Source organism: Cibotium barometz, chromosome 27 (assembly GCF_041138505.1).
Source record: "Cibotium barometz isolate CiBa-2024 chromosome 27, ASM4113850v1, whole genome shotgun sequence".
In the NCBI taxonomy this organism is placed as follows: domain Eukaryota; kingdom Viridiplantae; phylum Streptophyta; class Polypodiopsida; order Cyatheales; family Cibotiaceae; genus Cibotium; species Cibotium barometz.
The window spans coordinates 8,363,449-8,371,452 of record NC_141072.1 but is presented as its reverse complement, the minus strand read 5'-3'; positions in this window follow the sequence as shown (position 1 = coordinate 8,371,452).

The window sequence follows — 8,004 nt, the reverse complement described above, 5'->3', positions numbered from 1 at the left end:
GTCTTTGTTTCTCCGGAAGGAATAAGAGAAAAGCTAGTTAATGAATGAAGAGGTTAGTGGTGTATTGGAAATTCCTAACAGGGTGGGGGGTTACGAATGATTGCATTTTTATATTTGTAAGAGTCCCTTTTTTTTGCTCAATTTTTTTTTTGCAATCATCGGCAAGGTTACATGTGATTTTTGTTAGTGGGGACACTAAGAGATGTTAGTAATGGGAGAGAAGAGAGAGAAGGATCCGTAGGAACGTAGACTTTAATCATCAAAACTAGATAGTGATTCTCAGTTCCTCATTTGATTCATTGAAGCGACATTCATCATTTGAAGTAATTGGCTTGTGATGATGTCCCTTTGTGTGGCAGGATTCTTGTAAAATGTTGTTGAGTAGGACCTGATACTGTCTTCTTTTGCCCATGTGCTTTTTTTGTGATGATGTCCCTTTGTGTGGCAGGATTCTTTTCAAATGTTGTTGAGTAGGACTTGATATTGTCTTCTTCTGTCCATGTGTTTTTTATGTATATTTAAGTGCTCTTAGAAGTAGATTTTTATGAAAAAAAAGAATTGAGTCATATAGACTCTTATTGAACTGCCCTGTGTTGAAGTAGCCACTTGTTAGTGAGGATTGAAAAAATTACTTCGACTTGTGAGGCTAATATAGAGATCTTCACTAGGGATTGAAAATCATTGAGTTGTGAAGATTGTGGCATCATTTGGAGAGGTTTGTAATTTGAAGGAAAATTCCAGGCGATGGGTTGTACCATCAATTAGGCTTTCGCCCACCACCATGGCCCCCCCCCATCCAGAGATGTACCTGGAAGTTGTCGATGTGGTGAGGCTTTCGTGCAAATGTTCTCCAGTGCATGAGTATGTATATGTATTCATGGAGCAACTGCTACATTAATTTAGTCAAAATAATAGTAAGCAATAAGCCTACCAAATATATAGTGGCTATTGTGTGATATGGCTTTGACCGTGATGGGGCTTAAATCTTGAAAGTGCAGGTTCTTAAGCCGTGAGATGGAACTCCGTGATTGAATCGTAATTCCATGAGATGGAATTCTGTGAATTTGCAGGTTTTGACCTCGAAGGTTTTTTTGGTTTTTGTTTTTGTTTTTGTTTTTTTTTTAATGGGTCATCTAGGTCATGATTTGCAAGCAACAGCTTCTTGTGTGCTCATTTCTCACTTCCAGAGGGGTGACAAGAGCATTGTTATTTTGTTCTTGATGTGCTCCTAAGTCTCCGTATTTGTTCTTGAATTTGTTGGCTGAAATGATGTCAAGGCAGTAGGGAAGACTACTGATTATTTGCTTGAACAAACAAGCTCTTCTGTTGGTGCTGAATGCACGAGAGTGGTTGAGTGATTTGCTTGCTATTATTTGGGCCTCCATTCTTGTCGAACTTTAGGTGAGGTTGTTGGGGTTGAATTCGATGGTGAGGTTTTCTTTACATTATTTGATTTTGGCAACCATATGATGGAATTACCATCATAGTATCCTTGTTGTTGAAGTACATGCACAGGCACCCATCTTTGTGACGAACATTGTAATTTGGTGGCCGATGTGTTTGGTGTTGAGGCTTTCTTCTTTGCGCAAACTTAGGGGACTTTGTGATGCACTTGGGGACCCAAGCTTTGATATTTCTTTGGTAGTACCCTTGTGCTTACAGCAGTGTTTTTGGTACCCACACTTGTTGCATTGGTGGAGTTCTTTGAGGAACTCGCATAGGCTTTTGTTGATGGTGTTGTGGAGTACTCTTCTTCTTCCTTGTCTTTCGAGTGCTACATTGAGGAGGAAGAGGTTTTGACTATCGAGGCACCCAAATTTGATTGGCACCTTCATAGTGGCCTTGAGCTACAAGTAGTTGCTTCTCCACCCACATTTTGATACTATTAAGATATCGTGATTGTGGGAGTCTTGGTGGAGTTTTCTTTAGGATTGATGTGGAAGGTTTGGGGCCCTCCTTGACTTTGGCTGGTGCTGAGTCTACAGGTTTGAGACTAATGGGCATTGTTGATAATGATGAGGTTAGAGTCTCTTGTGGAGTGGCTATCGATGGCGAGACCTTTGAGCATGTGGTTGTCTCCTTTGATGAGGTTTGTCAATGAAGATGCATAGGATCCAGAGCCTTTCCTTTGAGTTCCCTACTAGAGATAGATGGTTGGGCTCTGGAAACTTCTTGAGGAATAGCTGCTGATTGCAAGTTTTTGGCATCAAACTTCATAGGTGAGGATGGGGTTGAATAGAGGCTTTATCAAAGTTGGTTGTTGATGCAGATGGTAGGTCATTGTGTAGAGGGGCTTTTGTGGAAGAGGCTTGTATCCTTTTGCATTTAGCATCATAGATATCCATTAAAATTGGATCCTCTTCCTAGCAATATGGTATTGTCAACTTTTTATCGTTGACCATCATGATGACTCTATCATTAGCAAAGCACAATAGTGCTTGGGCAGCAACAGTCCATTTATGCCCTAAGATCAAATTTGCTTCCAACACATACTCAACCACAAAAACTTGCAAGTGAGGGGGTTAGTTTCTGTAAGATTCCTCCCCAACCCCTCAAGATGTCCAGTTTCTTCCCCTGTAATCAATCCCCTTTTTAGAATAATAAAAGATCTTGTTTCTACCTGTTTCGGCCTAGAGAGAGAAAATGTTCTAGAGAGAGACAATTCAGTTTTTAGATATCTTTAGATGGAAAAATATCCTTTCTTATTAAAATAAATTCCCCTGAAACAGAAATTTAAAAAGAAATTCGTAAAGTGCATTAGAAATAAATTATAATCTGCTCAAAAGACCTTAGCCTAAGGGTCCAGATTTTTTGAAAATTTTGGATTAAGGTTCTGAGGGACCAATAAGATTAATCCAAATGTAGGGAGGAGATAAATTGAAGAATACAAGAAAAACCCCCCAAAAAATGAGTAAATGCTCACATAAGATGAAGAGTGAAGAGTGGACTAAGGACCAAAGAAAACATTAAAAAAACTGAATTTTGACACCTCAGAGTGGGGATTCCCCCTCATGAAAGAGGTTCCTTTTTTCTCATCATTACTCCCCAATTTTGAATCAATTAAATGAGATATTTCATCTCTCCTATTTCAAGTCTAGTTCCAAAAAGTAAGCTGAACTGACCCAAAAATGGTCAAAAATTGACCAAACTGATCTGAAAAATTCTAGAATCAGTTTGCTTGGTTTGAGGCTCACTTTTTCCTATAAATAGTAGCCTCTCCCTTTGTAAAAGCTTAATAGTGTTTATGCACTGTTACTCTACTCTTACTACCCAGAGCCAATTACATTGAATTTTCTTGATAATTCAATTGGTGGCCACTCTTGCTTCAAACAAGAGTAGAACCCTCAATCCCTCAAGCCAAAGGAAAGATTACAACTCCATGTAAGCTAAATTTTTCTTTTTAAAAAAATTTTAAATCTATAGTTTTCTTGATTTTCTTGATTTACGGTTAATTAAAGTAAATTCTTATGCTATGCCTTGATGAAAAGGCCACCCCCTTCTCTTCTTTACAATTCAGCCTTTCTTTATCCTAGAATGATTAACAAAAAGATTAATTAAACTTTTCTTATTGTTCACTCTCTTGATTTCTAAAAATTGAGTAGATTAGAGTCTTATACATCCAGATTGGGTTAAATTAAGTTGAAATTAGAATGTTAAAAATGAGAAATGGTCAGCCATACAAAGGAGGTTATGGTAAAATTTTCTAGAATTTTGTGGAAAAGAAAGTTTATTTTTATGTTACTCCAAAAGAGTAATTCCCACCGTTTGTGCATTCTAAAAGAAATATTCTAATTTACTCCATGTACATATTCACCTATGAGTATGCATGGATATCACTGATATTAATTATATTAAAATTAATTTCTATGCATAGAAAGATGCATAATAGAAATTATTTTATTATAAAAGTGTTATTTTCATTGAATTTAATTTCTATGCATAGAAAGATGCATAATGGAAATTTTTTATTATAAAAGTGTTATTTTCATTGAATTTAATTTCTATGCATAGAAAGATGCATAATAGAAATTGTTTTATTATAAAAGTGTTACTTTCATTCAATTTAATTTCTATGCATAGAAAGATGCATAATGGAATTTCTTTTATTATAAAAGTGCTATTTTCATTGAATTTAATTTCTATGCATAGAAAGATGCATAACGCAAATTTTTTTATTATAAAAGTGTTATTTTCATTGAAGTTAATTTCTATGCATAATAGAAATTATTTTATTATAAAAGTGTTATTTTCATTGAATTTAATTTCTATGCATAGAAAGATACAGACTCCTTTTCCTTGTCTTTTAATTCGACCTTGGTTTCGACAGTTTGTTATCCTTTGTTTTTCTTGGTTTTAGAAGGTTTTACTCCTTTTGGGTTCTGTTTTGAAGCTTGTTCTTCTACCCATGTTGAGGTATTGTATTTTACGTTCCTTTTGACTATTTCTTGTGCCTTGGCTTGTAAGCGTGTAAGTACATTCAATGGCACTATGGATAATTTTCCGTTTTGTACACTTAAGATGTTAAGAGTTGTATTTCTTGAGACAAGTTGCATTGAAGCAACTCATCTTGGGCAATCTTGAAACATGTGATCAATGCGACATCATTCACACATTGGTCGTCATCGCAGTGACTATGGGCATGGAAGTATTCCAAACTATGCAATCTGCCACCTTTGTGAGGTCCACGATAATAGAAACACTGAAGTGTCCGATTACCTGCTTCCTGAGCAGTTTCTACCCTATGGACTGTTTCTGTTTGGTGCACGAGAGATGGAGGTTTTGAGTCCATTGTGGATGAAGTGGGACACTTTTTAGGATCATGGTCAAAGGTTTTACAATATATATAGTATAGAAGAACAGGTTCCTTGTATGCACAATGAGGATTGGGATGGTCGTAGTGATTGCATTCAACACAAGGCATTTCGCTCCTCACTTTTAGAGGCATTAAGGATGTCTGGTTTTGAAGGTTTTCATCCTCTCTTAGAGATGTTAGCTGTAAGGTTTTAAGTAAGGCTGCATAAAATTATGCTGGAATGTCAATTCCGAGATCGATCTTTCTTTTGCCTTTGCTTCAGTTGGTTTAGATGAGGAACACCTCGTAGCATGTTCATCTTCTAGCATGTTGTCATCTAAACGTCTTGCTTCTTTGCAACATTGATCGAATGTTTCCCTCAATTGAACATCGTTTAATTTTTCCCATGACTCACAATGTGAGTCCAAGAGTTTTATCCTAAGGATAAAATCTCTAATGGATTCATTTGGTTGACGCTCAATTGAATAGATTTCTGTTACTGCACTCCACCGATCACCTTGTCTGAAAGCCATGTATAAAGGCTGATTTTAAGGTTTTGAAGTTTGTCTTGATTTTTACTGGCATCAATGCGATGAACCATCGACTAGGTTTTCCTTCTAAGCATAAGTTCAATGCATGTACCTTAGTGGGGCAGTTGGGATTTCCAAAGGCTTCACATCTCTGTTCAAACATTTGAATGAATTGAACAAGGTCTGTTGTTTCGTCATCGTATTTGTCCATAATTTTAGAATTTTGTACGGTCGTATTTCTGTATGAATCACTGAGACCGTATGTGAGTGCTCTTGTTGGAAGAGACTCACTAAGTCCTTGGGCCAACCCCCTTCCTAGACTAGTCAGTATATCCAAGGTGTGGGCATTCTCAGGAAAGGGTTGGTACTTACAGGATATGCGGTAATGTTAGGCAAGGGGCCAAAGCTTGATGAAATCGAAGTGAGTGACAGGGGGTGTAAAAGCCGATGACACACCTGTTATAGGCATGGCCAATGGCATTGGGAGGTGAATTTCCGGCATAGATCTTAATGGCTTGAAGATGTCCACCATTGGGTTTACTCCTTGTGTAATCCCTGGCAATCCCTCTATTGTGGCCATGTCAGAGTGCCTAAATGCTTCTTAATGAGCAATCATAGTTTGTTTGTTTCTTTGTTTGTTTGTTTTTTTTATATATACTTTCCCACAGCCTGTTCTTACAGCCTTAAGAGGCTTGGCATACTCTTCATTGGATCAAATGGGTGTCTGTTTGCCCTAATTAGCTTGTGCTATACGCACGTGAACGACCTGATATATTTTTCTAGAAAAAGCGTATGCTAGGAACTTCCCAGATGGAAGAGGTCCTAAAACCTATTTTCCATCATTATCTCAAGATGAAAAAAATTTCCAAGAATTCTTTCCTTGTTTTGTAGCACGTTTTTGAGAGTTCCAAAAGGAATTTTGAAAAACTATGTATGAGGGAGTTGTAGTAATTTTGGAGTACTACAATTTTGTTCCCCTGAGTCGTCCGTGATTTTGTCGTTTAAAGTAGCCTGAATATGACTCATCGTCGTTTTCGCACTGTTTTTTTTTTGGGGGGTTGTTTTTTGCCTCGATTTCAGGATCAAATTTTGAGGTTGTTGGTCAGAGGCCAAAATGGTTGATTTTGATTTCGGACGACCTATTCCAAAGTCGAAGAGCTCAATGTCAACTTTCCGATGAGTCCTAGAGCGCCTTCATCGGATATATGATTTAGGAGATATAGGCCTCCAACCAGGAGTGTTTTCCAGAGTTTTTTTTTGGCCAAAAAACCCCTTTTCACGCCGTGAACCGGACTCCATGGAATATTAAATTTGATTTTTTTTTAATTATTTTTATTTATCATTTTTTATTTTATTTTTTTCGTGTGAAACCTTAGTTCTGTGAAAGTGCAGAAAAATGGTTCATGTCGTGAACCAGACTCCATAGAATATTAAATTCGTTTTTTTTTTAACGCCTGAACTTTCATGGCTTGGCTTTTCACGACTTGGTCTTTTCATGACTTGGTCTTTCACGGCCTGGCTTTTTCACAACCAACCTTTTCACGACCTGCCTTTTCATGGCCGGACCTTTTCATGGCCTGCACTTTCACGGCCTGGTCTTTCACGGCGGCCTGGCTTTTTACGGCCTGGCTTTTTACGGCCTGGCTTTTCATGACCTCGTCTTTCCTTGTCTTTCACGGGGCCTGGCTTTTCATGGGCGGACCTTTTCAACGGCCTACACTTTCACGACCTTGTCTTTCACGGGGCCTGGCTTTTTACGGCCTGGCTTTTCATGACCTCGTCTTTCACGGGGCCTGGCTTTTCACGGGCGGACCTTTTCAACGGCCTACACTTTCACGACCTTGTCTTTCACGGGGCCTGGCTTTTCATGGGCGGACCTTTTCAACGGCTTTTCACGGGCGGACCTTTTCAACGGCCTACACTTTCACAGCTGGACATTTTCACGGTGGACCTTTTCTCACGGCCTGCACTTTCATGACACCGCCTAGTCTTTCATGGCCCGGCTTTTCACGGTGGACCTTTTCACGGCTTGGCTTTTCACGGCCTAGTCTTTCACGGCCTGGTCTTTTCACCACAGACCTTTTCACGGCCTGCACTTTCACCACCTAGTCTTTCAGAACCTGGCTTTTCACGGCCTAGCTTTTCACCACCTAGTCTTTCACAGCTTGGCTTTTCATAATGGACCTTTTCACGGCCTACACTTTCACAGCCTAGTCTTTCACGGCCTAGCTTTTCACGACCTGCACTTTCACGGCTTGGCTTTTCTCACGACATTAGGGAAAAACGGAGCTCATTTTGGGGCCCTGTAAGAAATTCACTATTTTTCGATTTATTTCTCTCCTAAAAGATCTCAAAAATAATAAAATATGGAAACGTGGCTCAGAACTGTCAGTAAGGACCACTGAACTGTCAGTTCAGAAAAGAATAAGGTAATCTTTTGTCTAACTAACACGATTTTGCATTAAATATCTCCTTAATTTTTTTTTGTTTCTCGAAGATTTCGCATCTCTTTTGACGACGTGTGCAGGCCTCTCATAAAGAATCCATCACTGAACTTAATGATTGTATGGATACCGCCACACTTCCACAATTCATGTTACAAAAAGACTATGAGATTGACAAGCCAACTTTGCAACCTCAGAAGCACAAAAATGGCCGATACTAGTGAAGTACAATCTCAGA